Raw genomic sequence first — 22,337 nt, forward strand, 5'->3', positions numbered from 1 at the left:
CAGGGGTCATCCCTTGGTATGTAAACTCTCTTGAGTGTCTTTGTCAGACGTATTATTTTTCCTAGAAAAAATCTCAAGGGCATTAATCTTTCAAAAGAATATTGCAGGTCTACACGTTTACGACTGAAAACTTTCTCACCGATCGAAGAAACAGGGGTCATCCCTTGGTATGTGAACTCTCTTGGGTGTCTTTGTCAGACCGTGGAGTTATAAACAGACTGTTTATAGCTCCATGGTCAGATGTATTATTTTTGGTTCCTTGCTTTTTGCAAAGCAAGGAACCTATGCATTCAACTTGGCGTGTGTGTGTGCGTGTGTGTATGTGACGCTTGGCTTGTGTACACGATATCTCAATAAGGAAATGAAGTATCATGTTCAAACTTGTTGGGTGGATAGCCCATAGTGAGAGGAAGATCCCTATTGTTTTTGGTGCCCGCAAAGGTCACCAAAGGTCAGTAAGATGCCAAAAACCAATATATTAAAAACAGCAATAACTCCCATTGACAGGGTCCGACATGGTTGATATTTTGGGAGTAGTTGTGAATGGGGTAAGGGATCGTTTCCAAACATAACGGTAATGTGATCGAAGGTCAACAAAGGTCAATTAATGATAAGAAACTAGAATATTTGCGATAACTTGAGAACGAAATGTCCGTTAGGGTTGGGAGTTGCTTTAATTTTATCCAATTGTCGACCCGCATCTGTGTGACCCTTGACCTCAACTTGACCTCTGTGACCTCTACGTGTTTTGGGGGATTTTTACAGTTTTGATGCTATTTTCAGATGTCAAAGGTACCTTCTGATCATGAATGTCAATAGGTTGACCCCGTGTGACCTTTATGTGCGAAGTTATATGGGGTCAAAGTTTTTCGGTCGGTGTGCTGTCCTCGCGCTAATAAACTGAGGGCGCTATACAGCCAGACAACCATTTCCCCTCAAGCCCCAAAATAAAGAAACCGTGACAAGATCATGGACGTTTGACAACAGTTTAATACGTTGATGAATGAGTGAGAACACGGTAAAACTGAAAGAAACAAAGGAAAAAACTATGTCTAAATAACAAGGTGAGAATAATGAACATGTTATAAAAACCAGGCTAGATAACATATGCCAAAAGCAGGTGACATTCCTGACGAAAGATAAAGTGAAATTAACATAGGCAAGGTGAACAAATACTGTATGTCTGACTTGTGGTTATCCGAAAACTGTACACTATATATACTACAATGACAACGTAGGGAACACATAATACGTAACTGTAAACAATGAGTAAACAATGGTCTAACCGAAACTCCATACAACCAAAATCTTAGCTACACGTACCCTGTACGCACACCAAGCAAATAACAAAGATAACATAACCCGTAAATAGAAGCCCAAGGGTAACGAAACATACTGAATGAGTTGTGAAGGAATAGAATACTCAAGAATAGATGTGAAGTACACGCAATAATAAAATAGATACCAAAAATTACTACAATAAACAACCTAGTAAGACTGCTACAAAAAACCCTAACAACCAGGTAACGTGTGAGCCCAAGTACGCAAATCTCACGAACCGTAAGTAACAACGTAAAACAGGAACGTAGCGAAATTGGTCTACGGTAATACATAATGGAGAATAGAAAACATTAGGGCCGTACCTCACAAAACACAGCAGAAACTGGCCAATAACAACTTAGATTTACAATTTTGTGATCCTAAATGGCAGTAAATAATACAACAAATACTTACAGACTATCACACTCCAAGGATAGAAACTATGAGTATAGATTAAGGTTATTATGATTGCATCTAAAACAAGCGATGCTTCTGAGATTAACGTGAGAATTGTAAACAAAACGATTTCTGAGCGTCCACAAGAAAAGGGTGGCGCTATACTAAAAAGAAAACATGAATAGGAATAAAATCAAAAACACAACAGTCGGAGTTAGGATGGTTGTACAGACTTGTCGTTTTGTTTTTTGGAATCAGGAGATTAAACTACATCTGAAACCAAGGTCAAAAGGTCAAAGGTCACATTAGAAAAAATGTGCTTATTTTGGGAGGAAACGAGCAAAAAAGAAAATGTTTGGTTTTGATGCTAGATTTGGATATCAAAGGTACCTTCTGATCAAAAATGTCAATTGGTTGACACCCGTGTGACCTTCGTGTGCGAAGTTATGTGAGGTCAAAGTTAATTTTCAGACATTTAATGCAACAACTCCCAGTTCCAAGGTGTTACACAGTTGATATTTTGAGACAAGTTGCAAATGGTATTGGTGAGTATTTTCAAACTTAACGGTCATGTGATACAAGGTCACCAAAGGTCAATTAATGATAAAAAAAACTAGTATTTTTGCGATAACTGGAGAACAAATTGTCCGTTAGGGTTGGGAGTTGCTTCAATGCAATCCAATCGTCGACCCGCATCTGGGTGACCCTTGACCTCAATTTGACCTCTGTTGACCTTTTCATGTTTTGTGGATTTTTACAGTTTTGATGCTATTTTCAGATGTTAAAGGTACCTTCTGATCATAAATGTCAATGGGTTGACCCCCGTGTGACCTTCGTGTGCAAAGTTATATGAGGTCAAAGTTAATTTTCACACATTTAATGCAATAACTCCCACCCAGATAACATCATGCTAGCGGTCCACCGGCGGCCCGCCAGCTGCACCACTGGCGGTCCACCGGCGGGGAAAGCCGGCGGAACGCCAGAGATTTGGCCGGCTTTAATCCGGCGGTCCGCCGGCGATTACGCCAGAAGACCGCCGGAGAAACGCCAACGTACCGCCGGTGTACCGCCAGTGTTCCACAAGCAGACCGCCGAAGAAACGCCAGCGTACCGCCGGTGTACCGCCAGTGTTCCACCAGTAAACCGCCAAAGAAACGCCGGCGTTCCGCCGGTGTACAGCCAGTGTTCCACCGGCAGACCGCCGAAGAAACTCCAGCGTACCGCCGGTGTTCCACCAGTAGACCACCAAAGAAACGCCAGCGTACCGCCGAATAAACGCCAGCGTACCGCTGGTGTACCGCCAGTGTTCCACCAGAAGACCGCCGAAGAAACGCCAGTGTACCGTCGGTGTACTACCAGCAGACTGCCGGAGAAACGCAAGCTTACCACCGGAGTACCGCCAGTGTTCCGCTGAATTTCTGTCAGAGAGAGCCACTGGCTATCCGCTAGCTAATATCCAGTGTTCTGGCGACCTGCTAGCCCAAATCTGGTATTCCGCCAGCAACCCACTAGGCAGAGATCTTCACATGAATTGCTAACCAAATATCTGTGTTCCGGCAGGCAACTGTCCATCAAATATCTGGTTTTGTCCCAGCACATTGTCAAGGGAAAGCCAGCAAGAGTGCCAGCTTGTTTGGGGTGTACTACTAGAACAGAGCTATTGGTCTACCTGCAGATTTTACTGAATTACACATGCGGTTACATATGAAGAAATAATGACTAACACAGTGAAATTAGTTGCTACCTTTTTTTATTACGCCTATAAATTACAAAGCGAGAAAATGAGTTCCAGCGTTAAATATTCCAACAGCACTAAAGAAATTCACTCGTCAACTGTTTGTGGTGTAGTCCGAGATATCGTGAGATTATCCCTCACGACCAGATGCACCCTTCAGAAATCTCACCACCGCCGCCTGAATATCAATGAAGTCGATTGTGCAGTTCCTCCGTACAGCTTCTGTTAATACGAAACACATTACACAAAACATTACATAAAAGATTGCATTCTACACAAGCAATAAAATGAAGCCAATAATTGGTTACTCGATACTCATAGCTTGAACAGTTACTACTGTTCATGTTCCACAACCGTACATCAGTTACTACTGTACTGTGCTCGTAACACAGTAACATGTGTTACAGGTGGCACGTGGCAACTTTTTCTAATTGCAAATTTAAAAAAATAATAATAATTTAAAATTTTAAAATTTAAAACATTAAAAAGATTAAATTTAAAAAAATTTAAAATTACTGCAAATTTTCACCTGTCTGACTCTTAGTTCAACGTGTCACAGCTTTCTGATAATTACTGTGCCAACTGTAACACTAGCTATGAGTATCGGCTGGGGTCCCATATTATGATCACAATTGGTTAAACTACATTATTCACATTTTCACACATTTACCATTTTTGCCGTGATATACGAAATATTTCCTTTGCCTTTGACAGTCACCTTCTTTCATTTTATACTGAACACATGCATTACTGTTGCAAATCCAGGTCCCATCAATTGGGAAATTGGATGATAGAAAGTGACAATGACCTGGTCAATAAAGTCATATGGTGAATAAACTTTAAAATCAATGCTGAATGCTGCTTTACAACTGCATCTGAAACAACACATCTTGCATCAACATATATTTGTAGTAAATTTTTTAAATGACCAGAATTCAATGTAAATTAAAGCAAGAATTCTCGTTGATGGGATGTTGGATTGAAAAGTTGGCCAATCCATGAGTCAAATGCACAAGCCCCTCCCCACAACTCAAGATTCTCTTCACTGCTGCTGAAAACAAAAATGACACATATTAACTCACTTTCAATTATGTATTTCATACATGTAGCTTCGCAAAGGCTGTTTTCCCAGTGGTACATATGTCCAGTTCAGTGTGGTAGCAACTGCATTTGCCAATACATCACTCAGGATTCTTTTAACGCACTCCTTCAACGTGTTGCCACCAAGAATTGATAGTCTTTTCATCTTGAAACAACAAAAAGAAAGAAAAGTTAATCAGAAACCATTACAATAATTATTATACAAACAGAAATATTCAAGTAATTCTATTTCATCCCACACTTTGGCATCTTTTGCTAATTTCTTATCAATATTTTAAGAGGAACTAGCAATGCAGTGCTGCAATATGTTCCTTTCTGGGTCCAGTCAAAAACAAGATTGATTTAACAGCCCACTTTTGTAGAATGCACCGCAAGTTAAAATCATTTCTGGCCAAACTCTTGTTACCTAAATGCTTTCATATCATTAGAGTTTTAATTGTCTCCCAGGAAAAGGAAATTAGCCCCTCAGGAAATATTTTTATTTTGTACAGACCACTGACACAATAAAACCTGACTTGGCTTCAAATTTATAATGATAAACTAACATTACACTCTGGAAAACTGTTTTCTGATTACTTTCCTTACACTTTTAAACTGACTCACCAAATATCTTTCCAAAGCCTTGTTTGTTTCAATAGAGTCATCCAGGTTATTAAATTCCTCCAAAGATCCCACAGGAATAGTAATGCGCTGGCTTCTAACAATTAGTTCCTGAAAATCCTGATCTGGAAAAATTGAAAAATTGTGATTAAATCTGCTGACCCCATCTCCCTCAAAAAACAACAACAACAACAGCATACTTTGGTGTTTCCATACTGCAAATTAAAGTTAACAGTAAATAAGTTCACAACAACATATTGTGCAGGAGAGGAATGGCTATATGTCGCTCTTTTATATACTTAGAATCTTTTCACTATTAACTTCAACTGTGTCATCATGCAGCTCAAAGTTGTTATCATTATTGCATGTTTCTTGTAAAATAGCGATTTTGTATTCACCTCATTTTGTATTTTCCTTGTTTAGTTCGCCCAGGGATTTCACATAAGTCTTTTTTTTCTGTAAATCTACTGCAAAAAAAGAACCAAAAACAACAACCTAGAGCTCTTCATTCTGTATTCATTACTTACAATGGGCATCACCCCTTCAATTAAAATGTTTTTTTTTTTGGAGAACTTCCTACGTTGTCCTTATATAAGGTCAAATTTACATCATCAAATACAGACATATCATTTTATTTGTTACTTTGTCTGCAGAGATTTTTAAACATAATAGCGACTGGTAATTACCCTCCTGCTTGCCCAAAGTTGTATCTACTTTCATTGCCATTTAATTCACCTGGGAATACAATAGAGGGGCAAATTGAACCTAAGCTACCTTCACCAACTGTGCTTTCATGATTTATTGCCAAGGAATTTAAACAGTTCTCCCCGCAACACTGTAAACTGTTAACCCTTTAAAGTAACTTTCCATAGAGTTAAATAGTGGCATGCAGTACAGACATAGCATAGAGGCAGTTCTGCTATTGGGCAACTAAACTTTACTTTAACTGAGGATCACTTCAATCTAGGCAGTTATTTTCTTGGAAATCATGCGCAGAATGATTCACCAGAAACTGAGCACATGGAATAGACCCAATGCAAATATTTCAAATTGACAGTAGCCAAGACAAAAAGCAACAAAAAGAGATAAGGCAGCCACAATTTTTTTAGAAGCCTAGAGGCTATAGATATGAAATATTTTTCATTATCATGTTGGTTGGTACCATTATACTCCACAGGAGTACTCATAAACTATAATGACGATGATCTATTGTTCTCCAAAATGCTTAATTTGTTACATAAACTTTGAAGCCTAAGCACTAAACATGAAATCCAAAAAGATTTAACCACCACCCCATTCCTGATATTTGAAAACAACCATAGGTCTACTTATATTATTATTATTAATAAGGTTTTAACACTGAGTCTTTACCTTCTTAAGTAGGCCCAGGGGCCTAGCTATAAACAAATAAAACAGTACATTATTTCTTAAAAGTTATGGATGACCATGATTTTTCAATACTGTAACATACCAAATTATTCAAAACTAGGCCTAGCCTAGTAGTACTAGTGTACTACTACTACTTAGTAACTAGTATTGTAATATATATTTCAGAATATGATATTTAAAATTAGGGGGAAGCCATCCATAGTCATCTAGTAATATTTACAGTGTTAACCTTCTGCAGATAACATTTTTCTTCTAATACAGTGAGCAAACAAATTTTCGGCATAACATTGCATAACCTAGCTATTATACAAACAACGGTCATTAGTTTACCTTTATGTGTGATCGTTATTGCTCAGCCTAACACAATTAACACCTACAAATGTAGGCTAGGTGTAAGTTATACACCGCGAAGTTAATTTTCATGCATTTAATGCAATAACTCCCAGTGCCAAGGTGTGACAAGGTTGATTTTTTTGGACAAGTTGCAAATGGTATAGGGGAATATTTTCAAACTTAATGGTCACGTGATCCAATGTCACCAAAGGTCAGCTAATGTTAAAAAAGCAGTATTTTGGGGGGAGAAAATGGGCAAAGAAAAAATGTTTGAATTTTACAGTCATGCTCTTTTTAGGTCTCACCGATCAAAAATGTCAATTGGTTGACCTCCGGGTGACCTTTGTGTGTGAAGTTATGTATACAAGTTCAAATTTTTAGACATTTAATGCAATTAAATCTCAATGCCAAGGTGTGACATGGGTGATATTTTGGGACAAGTTGTGAATGGGGTGGTGGAACATTTTGAAACTTAAAGGTCATGTCATCTGAGGTCACCAATGTTATCATATCTGTTGACACGCTTGTAGGTCTCATATATTTCTTACATTTTCGATGCCATATTTAGATCTAAAAAGTGCCTTTTGATAAAAAATCCGATCACATTTTGTGATCACAAAAGTGTTGGCTATAGTCTTGGTTACTTTATGGGAACATGTAGGACCACAATTACTAGGACTATTTGAGCCCAATCTTGCTTGATAATATTATGTGTATTGTCATATACCCCAAGCAAGGAACCACAGTGCCCTTGGGGAATTGTTCGTAGAAAGAATCTCAGCCGGCTACTACAGGGGATATCCCTTGTCACATCTGCCTTGGGAAACAATTGCCAGGGAGCAGTTCGCCAAACTTAAAAAAAAGTTTATCTAATAACGGTAATAAGAAAGGTCATGTCATATGTCAGTATGCATGTAAGTGTGCAATAAATTTCGTTCACACTGCACAGCAAGCGTCTAACGGGATCTGTGTGTCGTCACCCAGCTAAAAAAAAATCGTAGCGGTAACAGTGACAGGAATGGTGTAGACTAGTCAGCTTTCAAGCTGTGCCGAAGTGAACGTATATATCGTCATTTTGACAGATTTTGTGTAATCGCGTGTAGCGACCCAACGAGTTCAACAGTTCCCTGACGAAATAAAATATCACAGAAATTACTACAAAGAAGAGGCTGCACTCGATACTCATAGCTGGTACAGACTACAGTAACTACTGTTCATGTCCTGTGAAACATGTTACAGTGTTAAGAACACAAAGTAGTGATTACTGATGCACGGTAGATGGACAATGAACAACAGTTGCTGTACGAAACATTTAGAGCGAGTTCATTCATACGCGAATATAAAATTAGGTTGCACCAAGTCTTTTTGGTTCCTTGCTTTGTGATCGAAGGTCAACAAAGGTCAATAAATGATAAAAAAAAAACTAGTATTTTTGCGATAACTTGAGAAGGAAATGTCCGTTAGGGTTGGGAGTTGCTTCAATGTAATCCAATTGTCGACCCGCATCTGGTTGACCCTTGACCTCAATTTGACCTCTGGTGACCTTTACGTGTTTTGGGGGATTTTTACAGTTTTGATGCCTTTTTCAAATGTCAAAGGTACCTTCTGATCATAACTGTCAATAGGTTGACCCTGTGTGACCTTTTTGTGCAAAGTTATATGGGGTAAAAGTTTTTCGGTCGGAGTAAGGATGGCTGTACAGACTTGTCGTTTTGTTTTTTTGGAATCAGGAGATAAAACTACATCTGAAACCAAGGTCAAAGGGTCAAAGGTCACATTAGAAAAAATGTGCTTAGTTTGGGAGGAAACGAGCAAAAAAGAAAATGTTTGGTTTTGATGCTAGATTTGGATATCAAAGGTACCTTCCGGTCGAAAATGTCAATGGGTTGACACCCATGTGACCTTCGTGTGCGAAGTTATACGAGGTCAAAGTTAATTTTGAGACATTTAATGCAATAACTCTCAGTTCCAAGATGTGACACAAGTGATATTTTTGGATAAGTTGTAAATGATATAGGGGAATATTTTCAAACTTAACGGTCATGTGATCCAAGGTCACCAAAGGTCAATTAATGTTAAAAAAAACTAGTATTTTGGGGGGAGAAAATGGGAAAAGAAAAAATGTTTGAATTTGTATATGTTGATGCTATATCCACGTCTCATGAATCAAAAATGTCAATATGTTGACCCCAGGTGACCTTTGTGTGTTAATTTACATGAGGTCAAAGTTAATCTTCAGATATTTAGTACAATAACTCCCAGTTCCAAAGTGTGACAGGGTTGATATTATTGGACAAGTTGCAAATGGTGTAGGAGAATATTTTCACACTTAACGGTCATGTGATCCAACGTCACCAAAGGTCAATTAATGATATAAAACAAGTATTTTTGCTATAACTGGAGAACGAATTGTCAGTTAGGGTTGGGAGTTGCTTCAATGTAATCCAATTGTCGACCTGCATCTGGGTGACCCTTGACCTCAATTTGACCTCTGATGACCTTTACGTGTTTTGGTGATATTTACAGTTTCAATGATATTTTCAGATGTCAAAGGTACCTTCTGATCATAAATGTCAATAGGTTGACACCCATGTGACCTTCGTGTGCGAAGTTATACGAGGTCAAAGTTAATTTTCGGACATTTTAATGCAATAACTCCCAGTTCCAAGGTGTGACACGGTTGCAAATGGTATAGGGGAATATTTTCAAACTTAACGGTCATGTGATCCGAGGTCACCGAAGGTCAATTAATGTTAAAAAACTAGTATTTTGGGGGGAGAAAATGGGCAGAGAAAAATGTTTGAATTTTTATAGTTTTTGATGCTATATTCACGTCCCACCGATCAAAAATATCAATTGGTTGACCTCCGGGTGACCTTTGTGTGTGAAGTTATGTATACAAGTTCAAAGTGAATTTTTAGACATTTGATGCAATTAAAACCCAATGCCAAGGTGTGACACGATTGATATTTTGGGACAAGTTGTGAATGGGGTGGTGGAACCGTTTCAAACTTAACAGTCATGTCATCTTAGGTCACCAATGTTATCATATCTGTTGACCCGCTTGTAGGTGATCTTATATTTCTTACATTTTCTACGCCATATTGAGATCTAAAAAGTGCCTTTTGATAAAAAATCTGATCACAATTTGTGATCACAAAAGTGTTGTCGACATAACTGTATATGACCTTTCTTCGCTCTCGGCATGACTAACAAACGTAATTGAAGAGATGTGTGAACTGGAATCAATCGGTACCGTAACTCATTTACTTTAATTCTTAGACATTCCCATCTTCATAGACTCATTGTCCAGTCGTACATGGCGGGCCATCAGTCTCAAATCGTGGGGAATCGACATATACCGATTTAAATCGACATATACCAATTCCTTCGACTTATACCAGTTTGCAGCAGCTTTAATTGACTTCTACCGATTTAAATCGACATATACCAGTTTAAATCGACACATACCAATTTTAGTTGATATATACCAGTTAAAATCGATGATATGTCAAATTAAATCGGTATATGTCATTTTACATCGACATATACCAATTTAATTCGACATACCAGTTTAAATCGACATATACCGATTTAAATTCACATATACCAATTTATATTGATGATATGTAAAGTAAATCGGTATATGTCAATATAAATTGAAATCTACCAGTTTAAATCGATGATATGTCGAATTAAATAGGTAGAAGTCAACTTCCTTGGACTTATACCAGTTTCTAGCAGCTTAAATTGACATATATCGGCATACCATCGATTTCGCTCATCGACATATTCCAAATCCCGATTTCGGTGAGTTTGGTAAGTTTGTATTGTACTATATTGTTTTAAGCTGCAACTTCTAAAACCGTAGTACACGACTGACACAATGCATGGTGCAATTACTGCAGATAATCGAAGTTGGTGAAAGAAAAGGTTAATATTTTTTTGCAATTATAAACACATTATCCATTAAAGACTAAATCAGCAATCATAAAGCCAGTGTGTCTCTGAACAGCACATGAAACAAGACTGCTGATAAAATAAAGATCATTTGAGAAGCAATAGAATATAAACTCAAAGTAAACAGCATGTGACTTCTTTGAGCTACAATCCAATTATAAGAACAGTCCTCAGTCAACTAATTATACAATCCCTCGATACATACACTGGAATGAGTCTCACTAACGTTACACGGAAGCCGTAGTAAATCCGTAAAGTTGAACTAAAAAGATGGCGCTCTCCGAGAATGTTAGTTCACTCACGTTGATAAACGTTACAAGTTAAACTACCCTTCAAAGTTATCTGTAAACCATTAAACCGCCGTAAGTCACGGTATTCATCCAAAACTTAAGGAAACCCCATCAATTATTATGAAGATCAATTACCAGCATATATGGTAAAACTATACTTCGAAGTTCCAGCTTGTAGATTGCAGCAATTTGAAGACATACAGCTTACCCATAAGCATCAACCTACACATATCTTGACATTAGGCATTTCGTTTCCAGACATTCTGAAAAAGTTAAATATAGTAAGTTATATATTTAGTATCGGCCGTCTTTAAACAATGTGTATAATAATGGATACATACACAAAGAATATGTGTCTTAAACAAATTTTTAACAAGACAAACATTGTTTCCGAGAGACAGAATTGTGCCTGCTTGAGTTGCACTGCTCCAGGGACGTGATAACAGTATCTTCACAGTATTGTATTGTTTATCGAACAGTCAAGCATTGTCGCTATTAATGAAGTCCCCGTAAACACCTCTCTTGACCTGTAACTGACTTGTATTAGTTGACACTGAAGCTCTAAAGGATACCTATTAAGACTATTAACACTTGTCTGGCTTATAACATAATAGTTTAAAGTTTGCGACATTAGTGTTTAGGTAAATTGTGTTTAATGGTTGGAGCTGGGGCTATTAAAGTAGGATATAACTAAAGCGATCGTGACAACAAATTTGATAAGTGTCACTAGTTCAAGAGTTTAATATCAGCGGACGCATTTTTGTACACTTTAACATCCCACTGACATTTGGAGCTACCCCATATTGCAAGACATTTGGATTTGTGTGTGGATTTCTAGATTAAATGGACTAAATCAGGAAGAGAGTGACAAGACCTGCTCTGATGAAACTTAGATTAAGATAAGATTTGAATAATTTTGGTGGGAAATGCATCCTTTTTAAGGTTATGAAGTGATAATTTGTATTACATGAAACTTGGAGTATGCCCATATCTGTGTCACCATGTTGCAATGAAGACATCTAAGAATGACAAAATGGAGTTTATTTGAAGATGTTATAAAGAAATATTGAGAACATATAACTGGACAGCATAATAATATAAAGAAAATGTCTGCAATTGTATGAAATATACTATAAATCTACCCTAACATATCTTTAAAAAAAGTCACATTATAATTACCCGACACACATTTGTCAATATATGTATTCAAAGGAGAAGCTGGACTGGTGACTCCTAAGCCCTAATTTCTAACAGTGTTGTAGGTACAGCATAGGAAACAAAACAGTGTCGAACAACTTACAAAATGGGGAAGAGATAAACAAGATTCTTTGAGCTATTTGCCAGTATCCTAAGCGATGATCATGTACTTAATGTAGGTAATTAGATAATTTGAATAATTGAGTATCTTCTCATGATTTATTTTTATTTTTGTTACCATTTGCAATAATGCAGTTTATTGAATAATCCTGTATGTCGACTGATAATCTGTTGAAAGCGTTAATGTTAACGAGGCCAGTAAAGGTGAACCAAGAGACATACAAAGAAATATAGAGGGATACAGTATATCGGAAATTCCTCAGTCTGTAGTAATTCGGTATGATTGCTGTTTATTAGCGATGTTATAAAAAGGATATTTTAGACACTGATTTACAATTGATATTGTTATTGTTATTTGACAGCTTGGAGAAAGGAGAAGGTAGGAGCCCCTTTAATAATTGGTCTTTGTTTTGTCCAATGGAAAACAATTAAGAGAAGCCATTGCGGACAACTTAACCTTCAAATGCGAGTTGTTATAACATAACAATATTTCTACACTGGTTTATATGCTAAGGCATTCTGAAATTCATGCTGAGTAAATGACGTATGTTGCAAATTCTTAATTTAAATTAAGGATCTGAAACTTTCGAGAGAGCTATATTTACTAGAATATGTGAATTTAACTAAAGTTTGTGTCAGAAATATGTGAAATTGTTGCTTAGATTAAATTATTAATTTCAGAAGTCCAACATATGAGCCTGTGATCTCTGTAACTGATGTAATTTGGCAGATAAATGGTCCTTTTTGTAACATTCTGATGAAATTGACATAAATATAGGTACATCAGTGTCAAGATTGGTGGATTTTGTGGATGGAGGATTGAAGAAATGTCAGATCAGACTTAATTTCAATTTTATAATTAAAATATGAAACCACACATGTCGATATTGGGCAATGCGTGAATTATATAATATTGATATACGGTATTGGTATGTGAAGCATTCCGAATTAGAGCGACCTAACCCAAGATTTAACTTGGTACTCATATAGCCAACCCATCAAAACAAACAAAACACACACACCCACACACACATCAGCTCCTTCAATCCCAACGTTTATGGCAAGCCATGTGGGACAAACACTGCATAATATATCAGCGTATTAATCGTAATTTATACGCGTATTAATTGGAATATATACGCGTATATATTATTAGCCAATCATATGGCCCAAATATATCCGCGTATTATTTCGAATATAATACACGTATTAATTCGAATATATACACGTATTAATTCGAATATATACACGTATTAATTCGAATATATACACGTATTAAATATAATACATATGGGGATTAAATCCAATATATGCACGGATTAATTAGAATATACACGAAAACACATTTCCGCTCTTGCTGTGTACATATACCAACGATAAATGTTTTGGCGGGCTCGCGAGATCGCTTATAATGCGAAACTTTACACATGTACAACACATATATATTGGAATTGATACGCGTATATATTCGAATTAATACGCGGATATATTATGCGGTGTTTGTCCCACATGGCTTGCCATAAACGTTTAATCACTGCCCCTCTCAGCTAGCACAGCTGGTCCTCAATATTTGTGTATGTCAAAGCAGGACCGTTCTGCACCCGATTGTTCCATAAATTTGTACTATCAATACATGCATGTACCAATTGCAGTGACAGTTCATCTCTACCAATACACATAGCTGTTTGTGTGACAAGCAGTACCAATTCGGTTTTAAGCTTTGTTGGAATATTCCGACTACAAAATACACCATTATCTATGGAACGCAAAAAAAGCAAAATCAAACAACATCAACGTTTATTACATTGATGACCTTATGAATTCATATGAGGACGACGTGATTTGATGTAATGATGTTATACTTATGTGCAACAACAACATGAATGTATACAGCAGCTACGTAAAATAGTATAACAACGACGCAAAAATATACATTAACATCATATTTAAGTATGCCAACGTCATTTTTGTCTGTAATGTCATCGTTAATTATTTATATTACTCATATAATAACAACATAAACACACGTGAAGCCTGCGTAAACTGCACTGATAACAAGCTGAGAACAGAAAATGAGGGCGCTATTTCACTTAACGTAATAAAGTTATATATACATAGGCGTAGTAGATCGCTACGATGACAGCTTTTCAAACAACAACTTTTAATACAACGGCATAAATTCATGTTACAACGTAATATCATGCAACAAAGTGATGGCGCGCTTCGGGGAAACTTCACCCGAATCGAAACCATCCGAGCCTCAAATACGATAATAACCCTGAGACGTCCATCTCTGAGTGGATGATCTCTGCAAGGACGATTTCTGAATCACGACGATTTCTAAGTCGCGACTATGGCAAGCAATGTGGGACAAACACCGCATAATATATCCGCGTATTAATTTGGATATATACGCGTATTAATTCGATTATGTACGCGTATATATTATTAGCCAATCATAAGTGTAGTGCATTGTATTTTGTGAGTTTCCGTAGTGTTGTCTGTTACGTAATATTTGGTGTAACTTTGTTTAACCACACTTCAAAATGTTCAGATTCAGCCGCTTAATTATTTGTCAACGTTTGAACGAAGTCCTTGCGTGATTGGCTTGTTGAACCCCCGTGATTTTGTGATACGTAATTACTCCATTTCAATGTCCATTTGGTATATATACATAATTGAGCGCACACGAAAAACAAGGACTACTGGCGTTGGTTGCGTCTACTACAGTAGTATACAGTATTTTACATGCCAGATATTCAGCCATCTGAAATTACATGCGAAATGGTTAGAAAGTAATGCTGTTCATAATATAATGCTGTTTGTAATAGGAACCAGTGGTTTTTTTATGTTCTCGGTGTTAAAGGGATAAACGAGTTTTACGTATATAGCAATGGAGTACATGTGCGTCTGCGAGTAGAAAAAATTGCGGTGACTCCGACTTTTGTATACAAATCGTCCTTATTTTCGTCTTTTTTTTTCGTCTTATTTTCGTCCTTATTTACGACCGTTACAATGAGGCTTAAATATATACGTGTAGTAATTCGGATAGAAGCACGTATTAATTCTAATACATATGAGGATTAATTCGAATATACGCACTTATTAATTCGAATATATAACACGTATTAAATCATGTTCTAGATCAAGTAAGTTTGGCCTAGGTGTACGCGTCAATAGATATTAACGTTGTAATCTCTTTCTTTATTGCACTGGCGAGGCTACAATGTGATAACTCTCGAAACTCGTTTGTGAAAGCTATAAGACATGCCAATTATTGTTGGATTTAATACGCCTATATATTCATATTAATATACGATGATATATAATGTGCTGTTTGTCCCATATGGCTTGCCATACGCGACGGTTTCTAAGTCAAGACCATTTCTAAATGGATAGTTCGCGAAAGGTTGGCTGTGTTTGCGAGGAGATCTCCGAGTAAACGGTTATGGTAGGCCATACGTGAAATAATTGCTGATTTAATTTCCGTACGAATTAAAATTATTACCGGTATTAATTCTATTTAATACCGACATTAATTCTCAGCCAATCACCATGCAGCTTCATATGCCATTATTAGGCCTAAACAAATTAAAGAACGGTATTAATTCTAATATATATGAGGACATAAAACGAATTTATGTCCTTCATAAATACATTTCGTGCCCGCAATAAATATATTTTATGCCGGTATCAAAAACATAAAAATGAATTAACACGGGCATTAAATAGAATTAATACGGGCATTAAATAGAATTAATACGGGCAGTCGCGGCGGTTAGCTTCCTTCGCCTATAATGTCCGGGACGTTTTGGGACATCGTTCCTATAGGCCTATATCTGAGGCCCTGGGGTCATTCCTTGACCGACTTGGTGCAATTCAATGTGCCCATTGCGAAGTAAATTTATTCACATATTGTTAGTTGCCATGGGTTTGAACAAATGAGGGGTATTCTATCCTAAAACATAGGGCAAAATGGGGCTGGGGTTCCAGTTCTTTATTGCAGATTTCCTGAGTGACGAGTTTGTAATTTACTCTCGAAATCACGCAACTAGATGGCTGCTACCCAGCTTGGAAAGTGCCATCTCCAGCGATCCATCTCCAGGTATTGAAATCTGAAATTTTCTTGGTACGCTGCGCGCCAACCGATGGTGGCGCTCCGCTTACATAGTAATTAGTACTTACGGCCGAAATACTTGAATCGATTACGTCCCCCCCCCCCCACACACACATTTCAAATCGGATTGACCCCCTGCTTGAGTAGAAAACTTCTACAATTTCTTCAATTCTCTACGTTCGTTGGTTATTCTCTAATTGAACAAGACACGTAGCATTTCAGGGGCGGATGCAGGATTTTTAACAGGGGGGGGGGGGGGTCTGACTGGTCCAGCCGCGCCTGATCGAAAGACTATCTAAGCGGAGCGCCACCATCGGTTGGCGCGGAGCGTACCAGAAAATTTTTGGCTTTACAAACCCCCCCCCCCCCCCCCCAGATGGCCGGAAACGGCACTTCCCGAGTATTCTAAGCTGCATGTACCTAGCCTGAAAAAATGTATCTCATGTCTGCAATTTCTCAATTGATGAGAAAAAACAATCTATGAAATATGGTATTACATATCAGATGAGTTGAGATGATACAAAAATCATAATGCCACCAATCCCCCTCCCGTTCCGTACCACTGTTTGATGCAGGGCCTCAGTGGCTTAGCTAGGGATATTGGTCAGGAGGGGCAAGAATGGTCAGTGGGCGCTTTCGACACTATCTAAGCGAATAGCGTACAGAAATTTTTTGAGTAAAGATACTCCCTAGATCGCCGGAAATGACCCTTTCCGGGCCTGGCTAATTTGCAGATAAACGAAGAATAAATAGGTGTCATCGCCAAATTACACCAACAAAATGTGACAAATGTCAATAAATAGATGAGAGCGCAATAAAAAAGTCAATAATCGCGAATAAGTAAAAAGTGGTAAAGAGCTGAAAAGGGCGCCATCAGTCCATTTGAGTCCATGAGGGGGGGGGGGGGGGGGGGGGGGCATCCGCCCCCCTGACTGTATGGACGCTCCGCCACTGCAAAAACTCACTCGAAATGTATCTGCATCAGTACGAGTTAGCTAGTTTTATTGATGATCTATTCATGGTAGATTGGAGAGAACAAACGCCGTGGATGTTTCTCAATGAACTTTCGGACCACTTCGTCAGTGTCGATAGGAGTGTTATAATACGTGTTCATGAGAACAAGAGCTGTGAGACGTTCCTTGCCCATTGTTGATCGGAGAACAGTTTTATGCCTTCTCACCGCAGAAAACGATCTCTCATGAAGAATTCGTCGGCGCATCCTATGCAGCCTACCGCTCTGCCACCTCACTGCCCAAACAATTCGAACACCACCTCAATTTTGAAACTTTTCGGTCTGAAAATTGAGATTTTTAGGCATTTTATGCACGTGTAGCACGCGTGCACACTATAGTTCATTTGACAGAAAAGACACACCTGGCTGACTTGTAAGGATAACCGCCCTTCTGACGTCCTACATGTTTAAAATTGGTGTTTAATTTAATTATTTTTTCTCTCTCTCATTTTTTCTCTCTTTTTTCTCCTTTTTTTTCTTTTTTTTTGGCCGAGAGCAGGGGGGTCCGGACCCCCTGGACCCCCCCCCTGGATCCGCGCCTGCATTTGAACGCATTTGAGTTAACAACATCCTTCCAAAAAGTTGAAAGCAACGAATGTTAACCGTATTCATCCGCAACGACTCGGCGTTATCTGTACTACTACAGCTCTTGCAACATAGACACTTGTAACGTTATTATTCATTGAAGCATGCATGCATTATATACTATGGCCGTATATGGCATATATTAACTGTTTTGGGTGATGATAAACCAAGGACAGGAAATCGATCAAGCAGTCTTTATTAGACCAGAGGGTGTTATGTTCTCAATGATACACTATAGACCAACGTGTGTTTATTCGTTAGATTAATCATCCATTAGGCCTTCTGTGCAAACCACCGTATGTTCGTAAAATTTCGCTAACTAGGCGAGAATCCAGTTAACGTTGTATGTATGTATGTATTTTAGATCCTCCTGCAAGCAAGAACTCGCTAAGAAACCATCATTGGCTTATCAAAACCGCAAGCTGACCGAAGTCAGTCTCTTAGATTCATTTTTAACGTCTATGATTAAAAATTGTCAATTGTCAACAGCTCTGTAACTGCACGACGTACATTAATTAAAGGGTGTGAAGACTCGCGCAAAAAGAAACGTCTAATGCCGGTAATTTGACATAGTTTCGAATTAGGTGTAACAGAAGTGTTATTAAACACCACCATCGATCCCAGAAAATACACACACAGCTTGCTACCGTCGGTAATGAGACACTAGTGTACAGTCAGTACATACAGCTGCGGTCAATACCCACAGTACAGTATATACAAACGATACAGCGATGGACATCTCAGGTCCAGCTAAAGATAACAATTAAGGTATCATGTTTCATTACTGTCTGCATTTTGTAGCGACGCGGACAAAACTTCACTTGCAACTTAAGCAACAGGAAGTTATATTTTTCAGATGGCCGCACGCGGTTTAGGGCGAGTCTTCAATGCCTTCAATCTTGGAAGTGACACGGGACGCGTAATTTTTTTTCCCAGGACGAACGTGGGTTTCAGGTTTTTCTGGAATTTACAAATTCGTTTGAAATCAGGGTTAGGGTTAAGAAAGTGGGTAAGGATCAAATTTTTATGAAAATGAAGGATTGTCGTTCATAATCTGGGGTCAAAACTAGGAAAAAAGATTCACAACATGTCTTTTGAAAAAGCGTCACATGTTTGGAATCCAGGGATTTGATTGGCCGATGCCCACGTTCGTCCTGGGAAAAAAAAAATACGCACACGGGACATTGTCGTTAACAACGTTTCCAACGTTTACCTGTTGTTCGATTTGACCAATCAGTGTCCAGGACTCTGTGTTTTCTCTGTCACGTTCGAAACAGGCGTAATTCGTGATCGACAGTTTGGTTGTGATGATTTTAGTCATCATTTCTTCGTTTATATTGCAGGTACATGCTGCTAGCTAGAGTAACTGTTTATAAACATTACACAATAAATCCTAGCTTTCTTCTATACGTTAAAGGACCAAACGCCGAACTGGCTTCGAGTTCGTGACCGAAAAGAAAATTCAAGAGGGATGCAGTAACAAAAACCCTCTCCATTGAATATGAACAACTGACTAACTTGGCCCTTCATCACGCACTATACAATGGCAGGTGTTTGTATACTTATTCAGTTGTAAACCAGTGTGGATATTATACACAAGTCCTTTGTTCAGCCTTGGATGAGTAAGCAATGTGTGGCCTAGATTCCTGTCAAGTATGTATGCTGTAGCCTACAGATCCAACCAGCACAGGGTTAATTACTTTCTTTCGAACTAAACGCTACTGTTTACTTCCAGTGGTGCCGTTGAGTTCAGCGTGGAACAACTCACTGATGTAACAGCATGTACTGTATTTACATTGTTTACCCCTGGCCTTGCTGTACCAGGCTTGCCTCATCTCTGGCTGTACAGTGGCGGCGGAACCGGGGGGCTTGGGGAAGGGGGGAGGGGCTCAGCCCCCAATGAAAAAGTTGAGGGGGCAAATGCATGATAAGCCCCCCCCCCCCCAATATTTACCAAGGCTCCGAAACGTGCATCTGCCCATGTTTCAATGCATACTTGTCGATCTGTCCGATGCACACGTATACTATATATATGTGTAATAATTTTAGTAAATGCTGGGGGGACCCTCGGCCCGTCCCCTGGCTATAGACCACATTGTCACCCCGACCGCGTCTTCACCCCCCCCCCCCCCGTGAAATGTGGAAGCAGTAATAGCTACACTCTTAAAACACCATTGAATAAACAAATTACAATGTTTTTACAGATTTTTACGTGCAATCTGAGAAATTGCAGGTTTGAGACCCATATTTTAGGGCTAGGTATTCGCAGCATTAAACATTCGGGAAGTGCCGTTTCCGGCCATCTGGGGGTTTGAAAAACCCAAAACTATATTGTACGCTCCGCGCCAACCGATGGTGGCGCTCCGCTTAGATAGTCTCCAGACATTAGCCCCCCTCCCCCAATAATTTTCCCGTTCCGCCGCGCCTGGGCTGTAGTCAGGGTTACCTCCCATGGAGTGGTCACCAATCTAGCAATTTTTTTCTAATGTTAGTATTATTTTCAGGAGTGTTTGAAAAGGGGACATAATCCGGGAGCTGAGAGTTCAGTTTACTACTCAGCCTTCAGAGTATATGAGTTTATTATTAATATTTTGCAGTATTTTGCTTCTCTTTACTGTTCATGTTCACTGTACATTTCTTTGCAGTGAATTATATTTTATACATTTTGTACTTCAGCATTTCTTTCTTATAAAAACAAAATCATTCATTCATAATCCAACAAAAATCGGAGAGGAACTTCTGAAATTAATAAAAACGGTCAACAACTATATATACCCTGTGTCATTGCGAATTATTAATTAGTAAATTTTCTTGTTATTAACTTTCCCCCTCTGTAATAATTTACCATTTTAAGCTGCATGATTGGGGAAACTATTTACCGCTATTTTAAACGCATTGGGAATTAGTTAGATAATACTGGGACCTTACGGTATATGAGCAAGCGGGGAGGGGAGGGGGGGGGGGGGGGTCAGAGCTAATCATCCCAAATTAGATCATATGTTCGTATTATTTTCAATTATAGATATCTATATCAGTAAAAGAAAAATGCGTCTTTTTTGTGCCCCTGTCTAATACAAGAAAACGTTTGTTTTGATAAATAGGACATTCCTGCGATCTAAGTGAATAACATTGAAGAAATGGTTCTTCATGTGATGCAGCCATTGTACAGGAATGCTAAATCGTGTGTTGTTAATATGGGCAGATCCGTCAACTCTCCCGGTTTTACCGGGAGGCTCCCGGTTTTTACCCGAATCTCCCGGCCTCCCGGTTTCATATTCTATTCTCCCGGTTTTTTAATGTTTCATCACTTGCGACATTTCTGAAAATAGCCAACAATTAGTCCCACAGTAACGCTGAAAAGGAAAGGCTGTTCAGTGTAGTTCGCAAGAACAAGACAGACAGTCGGTCAAGTCTCAAGGGGAATTCCGCGAGACCGAAGGTCCGCGAGACCGAAGGTCCGCGAGACCGAAATTAAAGAAAGGTCCGCGAGACCGAAATTTAAAAAAGGTCCGCGAGACCGAAATTAAAAAAAGGTCCGCGAGACCGAAATTAAAAAAAGGTCCGCGAGACCGAAATTAAAAAAAAGGTCCGCGAGACCGAAATTAAAGAAAGGTCCGCGAGACCGAAATTAAAAAGGTCCGCGAGACCGAAATTAAAAATGGCCCGCGAGACCGAAGGTCCGCGAGACCGAAACTATTACTAGGCCCCACGACATCGACGTAGCCAGACATTTAAAGCGGGGCACATTTTGAGATTGAAATGGGGGGGGGGGTGGGTCTCTGTTGAGATTTTTTTCAACAATTGAAAGTCCTTAGATGCGATCTGGTGCAATATTTTGCCAGTTTCATCATTATCAATATGATATCATATTTTCAGCAGATTTTGTTTCCTGTTTGAATTCTTTTACATATTCTTTTACATATTATATCAGAAAGACAAACATAGTTCTCCTTTATAATTTCTCCAGTAGGATGACTCTTGTTTATTGTCCAATGTCTGGACTTTAAAGCAGCATTTTGCGTCTTTTTTTCTTTCTTTTTCTCAACCTCACTGAATCCAACAGTTAAATTATTTTAAAATTTATTATGAGGAAATTGTGTCAACTGTTACGGGCTAGAGGTTAAAAGTTGACCCCTAATTAACTTCTGTCTCGCGGAACTTCGGTCTCGCGGACCTTTTTTA

General features: G+C 38.5%; 1 protein-coding gene and 2 long non-coding RNA genes across 3 annotated transcripts in view; 1 reads left to right on the plus strand and 2 right to left on the minus strand.

The window, feature by feature from the left end:
- LOC139983280 (uncharacterized) overlaps positions 1-22,337 on the plus strand; it is a 254,458-nt gene that overhangs the window by 54,317 nt on the left and 177,804 nt on the right. The gene's annotated exons all lie outside the window — the stretch shown is intronic.
- On the minus strand, positions 488-2,607 carry LOC139983299 (uncharacterized). Its single transcript, XR_011798597.1, has 2 exons — positions 1,735-2,607; positions 488-1,024 (listed from the first exon to the last, which is right to left on the minus strand). It is a non-coding gene; the product is annotated as an uncharacterized lncRNA (long non-coding RNA).
- On the minus strand, positions 3,069-5,254 carry LOC139983300 (uncharacterized). Its single transcript, XR_011798598.1, has 3 exons — positions 5,156-5,254; positions 4,534-4,697; positions 3,069-3,673 (listed from the first exon to the last, which is right to left on the minus strand). It is a non-coding gene; the product is annotated as an uncharacterized lncRNA (long non-coding RNA).

Source organism: Apostichopus japonicus, chromosome 16 (genome assembly GCF_037975245.1).
Source record: "Apostichopus japonicus isolate 1M-3 chromosome 16, ASM3797524v1, whole genome shotgun sequence".
Lineage (NCBI taxonomy): Eukaryota > Metazoa > Echinodermata > Holothuroidea > Aspidochirotida > Stichopodidae > Apostichopus > Apostichopus japonicus.